At 37.7% G+C, this 18119-nt stretch overlaps 1 long non-coding RNA gene across 1 annotated transcript; it reads left to right on the top strand.

The window, feature by feature from the left end:
- The first annotated feature begins 367 nt into the window (after nt 1–367).
- On the top strand, nt 368–17796 carry LOC103099259 (uncharacterized). Its single transcript, XR_008912480.1, has 2 exons — nt 368–510; nt 17497–17796. It is a non-coding gene; the product is annotated as an uncharacterized LOC103099259 (long non-coding RNA).
- The last annotated feature ends 323 nt before the right edge of the window (nt 17797–18119 follow it).

Genomic DNA, 18119 nt, shown 5'->3' on the forward strand with positions numbered 1-18119 from the left:
TTTGTAACCTTTACCTTTTGTCTTAGCATCAGTACTAAGAATTGGTTCCAAGTGAAAGAGGTAAAAGACAACTATCTCTTTGATCTTTTTAAAATTTTAGTAAAAGGAAAAAAAAAACCGAGTTCTCTAGCTGAAATTAACTAACACCCCTCCCTTCCCACTCTGAATCTTCTCAGATTCAAAGTTCCCTCCTAGGCGCAGGTTTGGTATTTATAGACCAAACCCCACACCTGGAAGTGGGGGGGGCGTGGCCCCTCACTAGCATGGGATTGGTCCAATTCAAGACCAATCGCATGCCAGGAAGTAAGGGGTGTGGTCCTTCCCAGCACAGGATTGGTCTAATTCAATACCAATCCCATGCCAGGAAGTAGGGGGCATGGTCCCTCCCAGCACAAGATTGGTCCAATTCAAGTCCAATCCTACACCAGGAAGTAGGAAGGAGGGACCATTGGGGCAAGACTACAGTTCCCCGGCCACACTATTTTAAAACCCACACAAGGCAGAAATATGGTAAGAGCCAGGCAATGGGAATTGAATGACTTGCCCAGGGTCGTATAGTGAAGAAATGTCTGAGGCCAGATTTGAGCCTATCACCTTCGGTCTTTAGGTCTGCCTCTCTAACTACCAAGCCACCTACTTGCCCTTGAAATGACTTTTCTAATATTCTGAAGGTAGTAAATTGCACAGTATAATTGGCCCAGAGCCAGAAGGTTAAATTTCTACCCATAATTCCTTCAAAACAATTTAAAAGAAAAGTCATATTAGTTTCTAGCTTGGATTTCAGTTTTCCCTTTTCCTTTCCCCAAGTCCTTTCTTCAGTGTCTTACATCTTGTTTCTCCTTAGATAGGCTTGATTCTCCAGATATCCTGAGTTCGAAGGTTAAAGAGAATAACAATTAGCAAACATTGATCTAGATCTAGAATTTACCTCAGAGCCTATCTAATCCGACCTAATTTTATGCATGAGACAAGGGAAGCCCAATGAGGTTGAATGACTTGCCCAGGATCACATGCATAGAAAGCGTTAGAGGTAAGATCCCAACCTAGGTTTGTATTGGACCTTTAAGATGTATTCTGAAGCAACTATTGGTATAATCCTTTGAGTATTTGGTATGTAGTTTTCCTAACTATAAAATGAGATTTGTATGATTAATAGTAATATTCCATTTTTGGGGATGGGAGAGAAAAGAAATGGGTAGCCAGATTATGATTTCACTGGTATGAGGATGTCCCATTGAGGGAACTCTTCTACCAGGGCAGATCATCAAGTGTTCTGCAATTTAAAATTTAGAGAATTACAGAGGGATTAAGTGATTTCCTGGGCCACATAATGGGATGTGTGTCAGAAGCAAGGCTTGAACCCAGGACTGACTCTGAGGCCCAGTCTCTAGTCAATACTCTTGCCTTACAGGGTTGGAAATCCATAACCATTGATTCCAACACTAGAGCTGGTTTGGGAATCTCTGGCCCCTTTCAGCTAACAATAATGGGAAACAAATCCAGTTTACTACTGCATCATATAGCTAATGGTATAAAGGACTCTGGTCCTTTCCAATTCCAGATCCTATAACTATGATGTGGTTCTTTCTCTGATGGAACAATGAACTGTAGGATCTTGAATCTGGAACTTGAAGGAACCATAGAGGCTATATGGTCTACACTCATTTAAGGGATTCATCTGAGGTCACTCAACTTTGAAAAATCATTGAACTACTTGGTATTTAGTTTCTGCACATTGATTAAAAAAAAGCCATGAATTTTAGAAAGGAGACAGATTTATCCAGTACAAATAGCTGTGTGTGGGTTTGTAGATGAATAACTAAATGAATGAGAACCTCAAAATACACCAGTGACAAACCAATTTTCTAGTTGATAGGGAAGGGTTACAGACTAGATGTGTAGATCTGGGGACAAATCCTATTTTGAGCTCAGTTCAGAAGGTGGGAGCCATAAAAGTGATAGTAAGTATGGGGAAGGGCAGGAGTGTCACTGAAAGTTGGCAGGATGGAATGTGGAAAGGACTGGCATAACTTGTAATGACTTGGCAGATGTATCTTTGCCCTGTACAGCTGAGCATTATCTCCCATCACTGGGGGAAGGGTGCCAATTGCTATTTTCAGAGGACTTTCATGATTTTTCTAACTGCTAACTTTCTTTTCCCCAATTCCCCATATTAATTTTGTTGTAGTTTTAAAAGCTTTTAGAAAAGTGCCATCATAAGAAAAGTTGATATAAAACATTTTTTCCCCTTGCCAAGTCTGTGACATACTATCCCACTGATACATATAGGAAATGTGGGCTTAATCTTAGGAAGCACTTTTGGCAAGAGGGTAATTCACATTTCTTAGTTCTTGGAAGTCTTTTGACCCTACTTTTTTGCAAATTTCTTAAGTATGGAAAATATGCATCCAGCTGACCCTATCACTGGGGGATGAAAAATGGGAAGTCAGAAATCCTCCAGACCTCACAAAGTTTGAAAAGTCCTTTTTTTGGTCAAAGACAGGAGGAGAAGACTTATCTTTATTTTGTATATGTTTTGTTCTATATATCTTAAATTCTTGTTTTAAAAATAATTTTTATTTTATTTTTCTTAATTAAATATAAAAGCAATTTTAAAATTTATTGTAATTTTTGAGTTTCAAATTCCCTCCTTCCACTTCTCCCTGCTTATTGAGAAGGCAAGCACTTTGATATAGATTATACATGTGCAGACATGCAAAACATATTGCCATATTAGCCACATTGCCACCCCTACTCCACCACCAGAAAAATGAAGTGAAGTTTGCTTTCATATGCATTCAGACTCTATCACTTCTTCCTCTGGAAGCAGATAGCATTTTTCTTTATAAGTCCTTTGGAATGTCTTGTATCATTTATCATTGTAATACTGAACACTTAACCCATTCACAGTTGATCATCATACAATATTGCTGTTACTATGTACTATGATCTCCTAGATCTGATCACTTTATTTTGCATCAGTTCATATGAATCTTCTCAAGTTTTTCTGAAAGCACCCTGCTCATAATTTTTTAGAGCATAATAATATTTAATCAATTCATATACAATTTATTCAACCATTCCCCCATGAATAAGCTTTCCCTCAATTTCCAATCCTTTGCCACCACAAAAAGAGCTGTTATGAGTATTTATGTAAATATAAGCTTTTTTTCCCTTTTTTTGATCCCTTTGGGATATAGACCTAGTAGTAGTATTTCTGGATCACAGGGCATGCACAGTTTTATAATCCTTTGGGTGTAGTTCCAAATTGCTATTAAAATGATTAAATCAGTTCCCAACCCCACCAAGTACATTAGTGTCCTAATAAAGGGTTGTTTTCCTTTTATGTCATATTAGCTAATCTGATGTGTCTAGAGTGGTACCTCAGAGTTATTTTAAATAGCATTTTTTTCTAATCAATAGTCACTTAGATCACTTTTTAATATGACTAGAGATAGCTTTAATTTCTTCTTCTGAAAACTGCCTGTTTATTTCCATTGAGCTTTTATGAATTGGGAAATTACTCATGTTCTTATAAATTTTACTCATATTTCTATATAACTGAGAAATGAGGTCTTTTGCAGAGAAACTTACTGTAAAAATTTCCCCAACTTTCCTGCTTTCCTTGTAATCTTAACTGCATTAGTTTTGTTTGGGCAACCCCTTTTTAATTTAATTAATGAAAATTATCCATTTTATATCCCTTAATGTTTTCTATCTCTTGTTTGGTTATTTGTTGATTATCTGACAGGTAAAGTCTTCCACACTCTTATGCTTATGATATCACCCTTCATTTCTAAATCATGTACCCATTTGATCATATTTAGTGTAGAGGGTTAGATGGGGTTTATGCTTAATTTCTACCAAAGTGTTTTCCGGTGTTCCCATCTATTATGTTCAAATAATGAATTCTTCTCCACAAAGCTTGAATCTTTTCATTTATCAAATACAAGGTTAGTATGGTAATTTACTGTTGTGTGTTGTTACCTAATCTATTCCACTGATCCATCCGACTGTTTCTTCATACCAGATTATTTTGATGATTACTGCTTTTTAATATAGTTTGAGATCTAGTGCTGCTAATTCTTTTATTTTAAAGATTTTTTAAAAATCTTCACTTACTAAATACCAAAATAAAATCGGAATTTCCATATAAATATAGCAGAAAAGAAGATCATTCATGAAATTGTGGTTCTCTCTTAAGTATAGCTTGTTTTTCTTCTTAAATGTAACAAATTCAGCATGTAATTTTCAAAGTCTTCATGCTTGTCTGTGTTTTCTTCTCTCCTTCCTCCTATGAATTTTGGAAGAAACGTTTCAATGATCCTCTTTCCTTTCTTTTTTTATTTTGCTATTCTATCCCTACCTCCATTCTTTCTCTAAATACCACCAACTGAAAAGGAGGAAAAAGAAAAACAAAGCCCCTGTAACATATGCAGGCCAACGCAAGAACAGATTCTTACATTGGGCATGTCTGAAAATTTGTGTCTTCATTAGGTGATGGTTGTTTTATTTTATGCCTTTGTATCTCCAGTGCCTAGCACACAGCAGGTACTTAATAGACAAAAATAGCTATTGATTTAGTTGGTGGTTTAAGATTCCCAATTCACCTTTCATATGTTATCTTATTTGATTGTCACAAAACCCCGTTGATGCAGATAGTGTCCTACTTTTATAGATGAAGACATAGAGGATGAGAGAGAGAGAGAGAAAATTGCATTGGGCCCATATAGCTAGTAAGTGGCTTTGACAAGATCTGAATTCAGACCTTCCTTACGTCAAGTCCAACTTTAGCCAGTGGACCTCTTGATTGTTTATAATTTATTGATAGTTTGATTTACAGGAAAGAATATAGGAGGTCCTCTCTTTATATACTGCTCAGTATATGATTTGTTGTCACTTGAGTGGGAAAAATAAGGTATTGGGGATCAAAGAAGGGGAAGAGCGTTCAGCTGATGCTCTACCAAAGAGAAGGGAGGAGGACCCTTTGGCTGGCAGCAACTGGGGAACAACTGGGTCAAATAGGACAGTCTTTGCATCAATCCTGTTGCATGTAGTCAGGATGTTTTTAGTGATCCCAGTAGATAGAACATAACTTGTAATCTGTGAGCCAATCCTTAAGAGTTGGTGAGCAGAGAGAGTGGATATTAAGAGGGTAGATAGAGAGGTTAGGTGGGTTGGTAAGTGGTTGGAGCACTTGTATTTCCCTCCACTTTGAGTCTTCCTAGGTCTTCCTTTGATGCCTCAAAATGTTGGTGAGATGACTGTGAGTTTTCAGAGGCTATGACAATGGGATACAACCTTTAGCAGATCCTACCAAGTTGGAACAGTTTTGAGTATGTACCTGGGAAGGAACTCATCATCAGAAAGCCAGCCTTAGGTCAAAGAGGTGGTAAGCTGGTGTGCTTTAACCAATACAAGAAGATGTTGTGTGTCTTTAGTCATTTTAAATTATGTCCAACTCATCATGATGACTCCTTTTGGGGTTTTCTTGGCAAAGATACAGGAGGGATTTGCCATTTCCTTCTCCAGCTCGTTTTACTGCTGAGGAAACTGAGGCAGACAGGGTTAAATACCTTACATGGCTCACACAGAAGCCAGATTTGAATTCAGAAAGAGTAGATCTCCTGACTCCAGGCCCAGGGCTTTCTCCACTGTACTACTTAACTGCCCACAGGAAGGTATGTTATAGCAAATAAGAAAAGCATCTCCTAAGTTTTGGAAGACTTCCCCTCTGATCTTCTTTGGGCAAAAAGGAACAACCCCCTCTCTCTGCTGTTGAAATCACAGACCTTTGAAATATTAGAAGGTAGAAAGGACCCTAATTTGGGATTCAAAGGCCCTGGATTCAAATCCTATCAGTAATGCATACTACTTCTATGATTGTGGACAAATGATGTAACTCCTTGAGACTCAAGATTCCTCATCTTTAAATTGAGGCAATTGTACTAAATGGCCTCTGAGGACCCTCTAACTCCATTTCTATGATATTGTCATGTTTACTGGATGAGCGTAGTATGTTTTTAGTTGCTTGTTGTTGGGGAAGGTCATTCTTTGTACTGCTTAACACAGATCCAGGGCACACAAGAGTAGTTGGAGTTGAGTGAGGATGAAAATGTATTTCAGCTATTGTCAGGTCTGCCAGTCTGATTCTGTCAACTGAGTTTATTGTCAATCACTGTGTGTGTAAAGAGGGGTACTCAGCTGGTGGGGTACTAGGACCTGATAGCATTAGAAATGTATTTGGGGTTCTAATTTCTAAAAATACAAATGCCCCATAGAAAAATTATCTCTCACTCATTCTCCTTTGAGCATGAATTGCTTTAACTACTAACTTGGCTATTTCTTTTCTACATGGCACATTGCTGAGACGAAGGAATGGGAATTTTAATTAGGGAAAAAGACTCGTCCAAGGACATAGAGTTAGTTAGTGGCAGAAATGTGACTAACTGAGATTCTTAGGCTCCACATTCAGTGCACTCCATGGCACCATGTTGCTCAGTTATGTCTTCATGTATATTTGCCTTATCTCCTTAGCTAAGCCATGATAATAAATAGGGCTAATTACTTACATTTCCAGAAGCAAGTTGGGAAAGTAGAATGAGCTTCTGATTTTGAATCAGAGGATTTGGGTTCAAATCCTTTTTCAGATGATAGCAGTGTGACCATGGTTAGGTCGTTCCCCATCCTCTGGGTCTCAGTTTCCACCCCTCTAAAATGAGTGACTATATACAATTTCCAAGTCCTTTCTAGTCACATTTTAGAAAGGAGATTGACCATCCAGGGAGCATTCAGAAGAGGGCAGCTAGAATGTTGAGCAGACTATAGACCTTGCTGCATAATGAATCATTGAAGGGACTGGTGGGATTTTTTGGCTTAGAGAAGAGAAGACAGGAACAGATTTATCTGTGATTTGAAGAGTGGCTCTTTTAAAAAAATTATTATTATTATTATTATTATTATTATTATTATTATTATTACCACCACCACCACCACCACCACTACTAGTTTCAAGGGGTTTGTTATGTATAATTTTCCATCATCTGCTGAGTATGCTACTCCATATTTCCTATTTAGTTAGATGGTCTTAGAACAGAATAACAAAAACATAGGCCAAGTGGCTCACAAAAATAGCCCAAATATCAACTCAATCTGATACTATTTGCAGTCACACATCCATATCCCCCTAATCTCTCAAATGAAAAGAGGAAGGCATATTTTCTTATCTTGTTTGGGGCCAAGTTTGGTCATTATTACATAGCATCCCACTGATTGTTGTTCTTAAGAACAGGGTATTCTATACATTCTAGGCAGGGAATAGTAAAGACTTAAAGCAGGAGAAGTGTTTGGGGAAAGGGAACTGCTAGACTTTAGGGTTAGGGTTGGGGTACTGGTAGGCTTTGTGATACAAAGTAAAGCAATTTTTAGAAAGAGGAGAGAGAAATAAGTTCTTGCTTAGGATGGAAAAAAGTCCTGGATATGAGTCAGAGCATCTGGCTTCAAATTCCACATCTGCTACTCATTCACTGGGTAAACTTGGGCAAATTACTTCCCTTTTATGGGATTTAGAGGGTTGATCTCTAAGGTCCCTTCCAGCTCTTAATCTATGATCCTATAACCAATCCTATAGCTAGATGGCTCCTGATATCCTTTTTTTGCTGTAGATTAATGATTCTTTCCTTAGCTTTGATACTTATACCTTGTGTGACCTTGGGTAAATCACTGACTTTCTCTGTTTCTCAGTTCCTTGTCTACAAAATGAAAGGACTAGACTAAATGGCCTCAGAGTATCCTACTAGCTCTAAATGGATTCTTTTAGGAACCAAGACAGTAGCTCCTGATGTCAATGTTACACTGTCACAGTGTCCTTGAAACTTTCGATTTCTGGGTCTTATATATACAATCGCTACCTTTCCGTTCCTGCTGTTTGTCTCCAGCAGCATCTGCTTGAGTATGCTGGTGTCATCCATTCTCACCACATGACCTACCTGGCATCTGTTAATCTTTATGGAATATGAGGTTGGAAGGGAAGTGTAGGAAACTTAAAAAAACACCCCAAAATGTCAGCTTAAGGGAGTGATTGAGGACAAGAGAGATAGGGAAAAGACCCGGGTGGGGCTATATAGTTTGTTAATTTAAATTATGCAACAGTCCTTGGCACTGATGATAAACTATAGAGAGGCCCACTGTCCACTATGTCCTTCTGAATTTTCAGGCTTAAAGTATACTTTCCCAAACCTCATAAATAACTAGACTTCTTTTGGAGGAATTTTTGACTCAGTGGGATCATTCATGGGTTCATTTCGACTCAGTGGGATCATTCATAGATTGGAAGTGGAGAAGGCTGTTAGTTTCACTTGGTGTTTTTGCCTTAGATTTCCTTTGCGTTTCTGGAGGATAGTTTTAGTTAGTGAAACCAACACATTACTGTTATTCTGCTAAATACATATGCTATTAGTTCATTTAGATTTCCTCCTTCTAGGATGAATGCTTTCTTACTAGAGGGAGGAGGGACTCCATCTGAGAAAATGCTTTAATTCAGTGAAATGAATTTGCATATTTTGATGTCCCAGTGTGGTAGGGTAGGGAGAGTGGGAAGTTTGGAATTCGAAGCTTGGGTTGGAGTTCTTGACTTTGCCATTTATTAGCAGTGTAACCTCAGACAAGTCACTGGTGTTATGAGGAAAGTGTATAAGTTTGCAGAGAGAAGTGGCATGAGGCCAGCAGGAAGATTCTGGAACTTTGAAGGGTAGGGTTTTGGGGATGGGATAGGATGGTACAATGTAGGGCCAATATCAGAAGAATAAACTTTGGGAAGGCTATCTGTGGCTGACAGGTCCAGTCCAGGCTGAGCCTGTCCTGAGATAATAAACACAGACCACTATATAACAGGGACAGTTTCTTGTATTTAATAAACAAGGGAAGGTGAAAAGGGGATTTGGGATAATCTAAACTAAGGTCAATCTACCTAAACCCACCAGATCTAAATATCTCTTCACAGAGATCTCTTCTTAGTGAACTTCCTACTCTAATCCTCCCTAACTCCCTAAATCTCCAGTCCCTGATCTTAATTAAAACCTTCAACTACCCTCCTTCCCCTTTAGTTGGATTTAAGGAAAGGGTCCGTATAAGACTTTGCTAGGGCCAGGGAAGATCTTAGATCCAAAAAGGATCCAGGCCTGATCTCACAATCAATGTGGGTTCAACAGGAACTGCCTTGATGAAATATAGCAAGCAGGTAAGGACAGGATTAGCCACCAAGGAAATTTGCAGCCACTGCCTCCAGATATTCTCCAGAAAGCCAGTCTTGGTCCCACACTAACCCCCTTTCAAAGTTTCAGAATCTTCTAGCTGATCTCATGCCACCTTCTCTCTGCAAACTTATATACTTTCCTTATAACACTGGACTTCGTAGAGATCTAATTTTCTCATCTGTAAAATGGGGCTAAAAATATTTGCACTATAATTCATGGTTTGCTATGAGGATCAAATGAGATTTTATTTTTAGGAGAGGTCTTTTATGGGCTCTAGAGTTCTGGGTTCCACTAGTCATTAAAATCAACATTGAGATTAGATTGCTTGACAGGATAAAGTAATATTTTCCAAGATCAATAAAAGCCTGTTTTCCTTGTATTTAAAGTGGGCTTTTCATACTCTGTGTGTGCAGATTTATTCTTTCACTAGAATAGAAACTCCTCCCACTAAATTTGTAATTTTACAGAGTTGCATATGGTCCAAAGAGTTCAAGTAACTGACTTTGGATAACACATCCAGGATATATCAGAGGCGAGATTCAAATCTAGGTATTTTTTCATGATTCTAGGGCCACCTCTCTATCCATTGCACCACACTGTCTCTGAAAACCTTAAATATCTACATCAATGTACCCTACTTCTGGACTTACTGAATTCCATCTTTTTGGAGGTCTTCAAGCAAAGACTGATTGACCAATTATTGGGTATGTTTTTAACAGACTTTGGGGTTGATTCAGGTTGATCTACATGGTCTCTGAGATCCTTTCTAGTTCTGTGCTTTTGTAATTTAACCAAGGTTGGGAGTGCCTTCAGATTTGGTTTGCTTATGATTGGCAGAATCACCTATGTACCTGTCTGTGTTAAGCTTAGTTGTCCTTGTAATGAGTGCCACAGTAGGCAGTACATGTCTTTCATAATGCTTCCTGAGGCTGGTTCGTAGATTTTGTTACAATAATATATCATCATCTTGATATATAAAGATATTTCACTACTGCATTTATTTCACTTGAAGGAGGTTGTACAACATAATACAGCACAGGGCTTGAAGTCAGCATGACCCGAGTTCAAATCCTTCCCCCAGTATGTGCTAGTTATTCAAGTTACTTAATTTCTAGTGGCTACAGGTGATTCTCTAGAATTCATCTACTAAGTCATAGATAGACTGTGCCATCAATGGAGATAGAAGGAATTCCTACACCAGTAGTTCTCTATGTTGACAAAAGCAAACATCATCCAAGTATATGCATTCTTTTTGAAAATCCATTCATTGCTATTTCTATTCATGAATGAATAATTATATATACACACATACGCATATATATATATATATATCCTCAGTCATGCTAGACCTTCAACACTGGTCATCTTTTTGTCTTCTTCTCTGTCACCTTACAATGTGCTCTCTTCTCCCCTTTCCAGTTCTGAAACTGTATAATCAAATCTGTGTAATCACTGCTCTTGAGTAGGGCAGGCCAACTTTAGCTCCACTCACCATTCCTGTTATTTCCCAAGATGAAATACTCCTCTCTCATCCCTACTCTCCCTCATTAGAATATAAGCTTCTCAAAGTCAGGAACTGTCCTGATTTTGTATTCGTAACTCCGGTGATCAGTGCAAATCTTGGCCTATTGTAAATGATTATGTTTTAAATACATTCATTCTCCTCTGAAATAGTTAGATCTTCAAATCTCATGATATTAAGCTGGGTTCCTATACCTAGATTTGACTCCAGTGAAACCATGGACAAATCACTTTGCCTCTGCCTTTGTTTCTTATAGAGTAAAAGTAGGGGATTGGAATAGATGATTTCTATGGTCTCTTTGAATTAAAATAAATCCCATGACTACTACGAGTAACCATTTAAGTTATATTCAGTTGGTTTGTTCTTGTGTATACAACCTGAGTCTTCAATTTTCTCTTCTTTCCCACCTGTAAATGTTCTATTGTTTTTACTTGCACTTCTTGTCATTTGAATATGTTCTTTGTCGATTTCCTTTCCTTTTTTTTTAAGTTCACAAAATCTATTCTCAGATTAGATGTATGCGATGGTTTAGATTTATGCTATTCAGAAATAGACTAAAAACTGTGGTAGATAGGATTCTCTTTTCCTTTGATAACCAAATTCATAAGGAAACTCATCAGCAACTGGAGTCTTCATTTGATGTGCTGGTAAGTTAGTGAGAATAGATGGAAACTTTTCTTTTGATTTTTCCTTGGATAGAATCTCCTGGGTCTTATTCTGGAATCCAGGCTTCTGTACAAATAGCTGACAGACTCCATTCTTTCATGCGAACCACAGCTTGCAGTATTGATTGTTTGATTGTTGAATGCCCATTGACTGCTCCTGGTGTGCTGGATTCTTTAAAGAAAATACATGCTACCCAGCCATTGTCCAAAGGTATTTACACTCTAAAATGAGTACAAACATCTTCAGACCTTTCTCTTTGTTCACTGGCGTTTTTTTAAAGCATGCCCTGAAATGGAAGGAAGAGAACTAGCTGGTTAAAGAATGGCTCTGTATGAAAATGTAGTTCTTACATCTCTAGCAAGAGAAAGATATCAATGTATATGGATGAAATCTGAAGCAATTCAGTGAGTTCTTTTCCATTTCATTCCATTCCATTCCCCCTTCTGGACATTTTCTTCAACCCTCTCTTATCATATCTTTGAACTCTGCCCCTGGGACTTTGGGTTCAAGTAGGTGAGTTTTCATCTTACCATGCCCAGAATCAAGCTTGCACAGCACTTCCCAATAATTTCCAAGACATACTATTGTGTTTGCATTCTTCCCCTGTTCTAGTTTCCCTTAGGGATGTTTTCTCCATTAGACTGTAAGCTTGTAGAGGGCAATGGACTGTTTTTATTTTTAGTTATTTGTTTATTTTTAAATCTTTTCATTTTAACAACTCTGACAGATGGGCAATGGCTAGACACTGTATAATCAGATCTGTGTAATCACAGCTCTTGAATAGGGCATGTCAACTTTAGCTCCATTCACCATCCCTGTAATTTCCCAAGCTGAAATACTCTTCTCTCATCCCCAGTAACTTGCCTAGGATCACACAAAGAACTGTTTTTAATTGCTTATATTTGTACCTCTAGCAGTTATCATAGTACCTTGCAGTTCTTTATCATTCATTTAATCATTCAGCTATGTGACCATAAATCATTTCCTTCCTAGAACATTGATTTTTTAATTTTAAAAATGAGGGATTGCTAGTATAATAGATGATCTTCAATCCCCCTTTTAGCTCTGGAAGTCTATGATTTTGATATGTTGCCCTCTCATTATCATTCTCTTTAATGGAATTATTGATTGTTCTACTACCCATCCCTTTTTTGAATTAAATTATTTAGTTTCCAATTAATGTTTTATTTATTTTTCCATGGACACATTGATTGTAATTTTAATAGCATTATGATCTGAAAAGAACGCATTTATTATTTCTCCTTTTTTTGCATTTGGTCATGAAGTTTTTATGCTCTAATACATGGTTGGTTTTTGTTTGGGTGTCATATAATGCTGAAAAGAAAGTATATTCCTTTCTATTCCCATTCAATTTTCTCTTAAGGTCTATTAATTCTAACCCCCAAATTCATTTACTTCCTTTACTTATTTTCTGTTTATTTTTTGGCTTGGCTTATCTCTATCTAAAAGGTATAAATTGAGGTCCCCCCCAGTATAGTTTTACTATTTCCTCCTGTAGTTAATTTAATTTCTTCCTTAAAAATTTGGAGCTATACTATTTGTTGCATATATGCTTAGTATTGATATTACTTCATGATATGGTACCTTTTTGTCAAGATGTGGTTTTCTTCCTTATCAGTTTTAATTAAATCTATTTTTGCTTTAACTTTGTCTGAGATCATGTTGCTACTCCTTTTTTTAATTTCAGATGATGTACAATAATATTTTTTCCATGCCTTTATTTTGTGTGTATCTCCATGCCTCAAATGTGTTTCTTTTAAGCAACATATCATAGAATTCTATTTTTTAATCCATTATGCTTCCATTTTATGGATGAATTCACCCTGTTAACATTCACAATTATGATTACCATGTTTCCCTCAATCTTATTTTCCTCTTTTGATCTTTCTCTTTCTCTCTCCTTTCACTTTGTCTTTCCTCACAAATGTTTCGCTTTTAATCACCACTCCCTACTTTCCCTTCCCTTCTGTTACCCTTACTTGTCTTATTGCCCTCCTACTTCTCTCTAGGTAAGCAAGGATTTTATATCTGAATCAGTAAGGTTCTTATTTCCTCTCTGAGATAATTAGGATGGGATTCAAGTTTAATCATTGCTGGTCACTGTCCTCATCCTTTCCTCCAGATAGCTTGCCTTGCTTTCACTGTCCCTTTCTAAGTTTCTGCTCTTCTTTGTCTCCATAAAATTTTTCAATGGCTAGGTTTTTTCATTTCCCTAGCCTTTTCCTTGATTTTAACTGTTATTTTAAAGGTAGACTTTGTTCTTAGAATAGAGATGGCCCTCCTTTTAACTTCAGTTTTTCCTTTCTGCTACCCTTGGCTCTGTTTTTTGGTTTCTGCAAATTTCACTTCTTCCAAGGTGGTATGATGACCTGTGCACTGGGAGCTATGAAAGCTATCTCCCAAAGCTGATCACCCCCAGGGACAACTGATGGCTAGAAGAACTCATAACACTGAGAGCTACACTGTCCTGAGGCTCATGGTCTAGCCTCATGCTTCAGTAGGGGCTTTATGCCTCACTCTGGGCTTGATCAGGTCAGCTACACTGTGTACTGTCTTGATCTTGGACTTGTAACATTGTTGTGGGATTAGATAGGGTTCTTGGCCTTGCTCTAGCTCTACACACATCAAAAGCACTGTGGACTATCTCACACTGGGGTTCAGGTCCTCATTGCAAGTGTTGGCAAAGGCCCTAAGCCTCCCTTTGGATTTGTACCCTTTAGGCACACTGCTGACTACCCTGCACTGGGCTTGGGGTATCAGCTTGGGTTTAACCTTGGATCCTCACTCTGGGCCTACACCAGCCAGGCAGAACATGGACTTTGTCTTTCCTAGGGCTTAGGGCCTCACTGCAGGGTTGCATTAGGGCTTGGAACTGCAAGGGTGGCTATGGGGTGCTCTGTTGTTGGCTTAGGCAGAGTCTCAGTGTCTTGAAGTTGGCTTGGGCCCAGGTTCAGAAGCTGAAACATTAGATGTGGGGTTATGGTTGGGGCTTACTTGCTGCAGGCAAAAGGCTTTGCTGTGGGCTATGCTCCCCTCTTACTCAAGTGAACCAGACCCTGTATGCCTTTCTTTCAAATTTTTTTCTTCTGGAAAGTTGCTTCAATCACTCCAATATTTTTTTTTAATTCAAAGGTATTTTATCTTACCAATTACTTGTAATAATTTTGAACATATATTTTCCAAAATTATAAGATCCAAACCATCTCCTTCCTTCATTTCCCTCCCTCCACTCAGAGATGCTAAGTAATTTGATCTGTGCCATACATCTGGTATTATCATGTCAAATAGACTTCCATATTGGTCATTGTTGTAAGAGCACACTCATACAATACTAAAACCCCCAAATAAAATTGTAAATACATTGATGTGAAAGACAGTATACTTTGATCTGCATCCATCTGATTCATCTAGTATTAGTTTTGAAGACTGGCTGGAGAGGATTCACAGGGAAGTTTGAGCTTTTTCTGCCTCTCTCCACCATCTTTTACTTATCCTGTTTGATCTTCAACTTTCTCATCTATAAAATGAGGATAGCCAATTGTGCGTTTTTATCATGTAAACTTTAGGGAAGTCATTCCACCCTTAAGTGTCTGTTTCTTTAATTGGAAAACAGATATATTTTAATTCCTTCTCTCAAATGTTGTAAGGATCAAATGAAACAATGGTTTAACATGATTTCTTAAGGTTAATGTGCTATATAAATGTAAGCTCGGAGGTGTCAGGACAGTGAACAAAGTGCTGAATTTGGAATTATAGAAACTGATTTTGAATTCCAGTTCTGTCATTGACTACCTGTGAGTGAATCACATATCCTTTCAAGGACTCCATTTCTTTTTATATAAAATGAGAGGATTGGACTTGATAACTTCTAGCTCTACTCATAGTACATTGTAAACTAGTGAACATTCCATCAACGTGAGCTTCTATGATCAGGATCTTATGAACTAGGTGGAGAGGCAATCTAGTATTTGATTCTATGAGATAGGAAGTATCCCTGAGAAGCAGGGGCCGTGTGACTCTGGGCAAGTAACTTAAGCTCTCAAATTTCTCAGGCAATATTCTTTTAAAAAAATTCTTCCAATGAACAAAAATTCACCTTTTTCCATTTCCGTTTCACTATCCTCCATACTCCTCCCCCAAATCTCCAACAACGATGCCATCATAGCATGAATATGATGTCAAGCATCAGGAAGTAGCTTTAATTATGAATCTTCTAAAATAGTAGTTGATCTTTGCATTGACCAGAATTTTTAAGCTTTTCAAAGTTGAATTTTCTTTTAAAAAAATCCTTGCCTTCTGTCTTAGAATCCATATTAAGTATCAATTCTAAGGCAGAAAAGCAGTGAAGGGTGGCCAATAGAGGTTAAATGATTTGCCCAGGTTCATACAACTAGGAAGTAGCTAAGGCCAGATTTGAATGTAGGACTTTTCATGTTCAGACCTGGCTCTCTATTTACTGCACTACCTAGCTGCCCCTAAAGTTGTATTGTCTTTACAAAGTTATTATATTAATTGGTTCTATTCACTTCAGTTTACATCAATTCATACAAGTTTTCCTAGAGTTCTCTGAAACCATTTTTTCATCACTACATTATTTTCTCCTTTCCTTATTACTTCTTACAGCACATTCATATACATGTGCAGTTATTTCCCAGTTGATGGACACCCTCTTCTTCAAGTTCTTTGCTATCATAAATATTTTTGTACATATGGATCCTTTCTCTCTTTAACTGATCTCTTTTGGGGTAAAGACCCAGATAACTAAAACTATACAATTACAAAGCAATTGCTAATCTATCTGATAGAGGATGTTTCCTCACTGGGAATTCTTTCTACCAGTAAAATCACACATCTAGACACCTCTTCCCCTTCTAAAAATATCTATGTACATAAGATGATTATATAAGCTAATCACTTTGTGAGTAGCAAAGTGCCATAAAATGTGAACTATTAGTATTTATTAATAGTAATATTATTATCCCTATGGTAGAGCATTTGTGTGGGTTTGAACAGTTACCAGCTATGGAACATTGGAGAAGAATTCTCTAGGCCTCCATTTTCTATTCAATGGATTTAAAGGAATGTACCATATGATACTTATAGTTCCATTTAGTTTGAAATCCTTCTGTTTCATGATTTTTAATGTTTCTTTAACCTAAATGCTTTTATGATATTGTAATCTTGTGATTCGGGCTGCATGAACCTGAACATCTAGAGGGATTGGCTGAGTTTTGTACTGACAAAACTTCATGCCATTTGGATGTTTATAGATTACTTAAGTGTGGCCCAAGTCTGTTGTTCTTGGTTCTGTGATTTTTTTTTAACCCTTACCTTCTGTCTTGGAGTCAATACTATGTATTGGCTCCAAGGCAGAAGAGTGGTATATGGCTAGGCAATGGGGGTCGAGTGACTTGCCCAGGGTCACACAGCTGGGAAGTGTCTGAGGCCAGATTTGAACCTAGGACCTCCCATCTCTAGGCCTGGCTCTCAATCCACTGAGCTATCCAGCTGCCCCCGGTTCTGTGATTTTTAAACATAATATTTTGAATACACGGATATGTTTCTTAATTACCAATCTTGTTGAATTTAATTTTTTCAGAATATATATTTTATTTTGCTTCATTAAAAACCCTTGCTTTCTCTCTTAGAATTGATATGAAGTGTCAGCTCCAAGACAGAAGAGGTAGAGGCTATGCAATTGGAGTTAGGTGACTTGCCCAGTGTCACACAGCTCATAAGAGTCTGAGGCTAGATTTGAACCCATGACCTACCATCCCCAGGCCTGAGTCTCTATCCATTGAGCAACCTTGCTGTTCCTCAGGATGTATGTTTTAGACTTTTCCCCTCTTTTAAATGTTACAAGCTATTTTATGGAGGCTTTGGTATAAGAAACTTCAAATCATAAGAAATATTTAAGACGAATAAATGCTAACCTCTCAACGTATTTCACAGATATGAGAACTGGAAGAGTCTTCACCAATGAGATAACTTAGTAATTAACTCCTTTATTATCTGTTTGATCTCATCTCTCAGGCTGTCGATGACTAAGGACACAAGGAGAGGGGAGATGATTATCAGAACCCCAGCAGGAAGGTCAGCTACATGATCAATAATGATTGGACTTCAGCAGATAGTTATTCTAAATAAGAGGCATCTCTGCTAATCAGAGACCTTGGAAGTCATTGACCGGGGCAAACTGACTGATCACTGAAGATCTGGGTCACAGCTGATCTCTATGAAAATTACTTACTCATAGCCCTTTTGGTTTTAAATGAGAATGGAGTTGCATGTTCAGTTCTCATAGAAATAAATATACTTCAATCTCCTGTGTAACATGTGCAATAAATGCAATATAGTCACTTTGATCTTTAGAAACTCCCCCCCCCCCCTCAATCCCCCAGTTTTGGTGGGAATGGAAGTGAGAATCAGGGAAGAAAAAAAGAAAAACAAAAAGATTGGAGATCAGGACCTAGGACAGAGGAAGCAAACTACTTGAGGGCAGAGAGGATTTAAGTTTTGCCTTTGCCAACATCTAGCAGAGAACCTGGTAAAGGTGCTTAATAAATACTTGTTGATTGATTAGTGTTTCCTAACCTCTAATTTTAATAGCTATTTAACAAGTAAATTCTCTTAGTATGTTGGGCCAGGGGGCAAGG

This window comes from Monodelphis domestica, chromosome 5 (assembly GCF_027887165.1).
Source record: "Monodelphis domestica isolate mMonDom1 chromosome 5, mMonDom1.pri, whole genome shotgun sequence".
Taxonomy (NCBI): Eukaryota; Metazoa; Chordata; class Mammalia; order Didelphimorphia; family Didelphidae; genus Monodelphis; species Monodelphis domestica.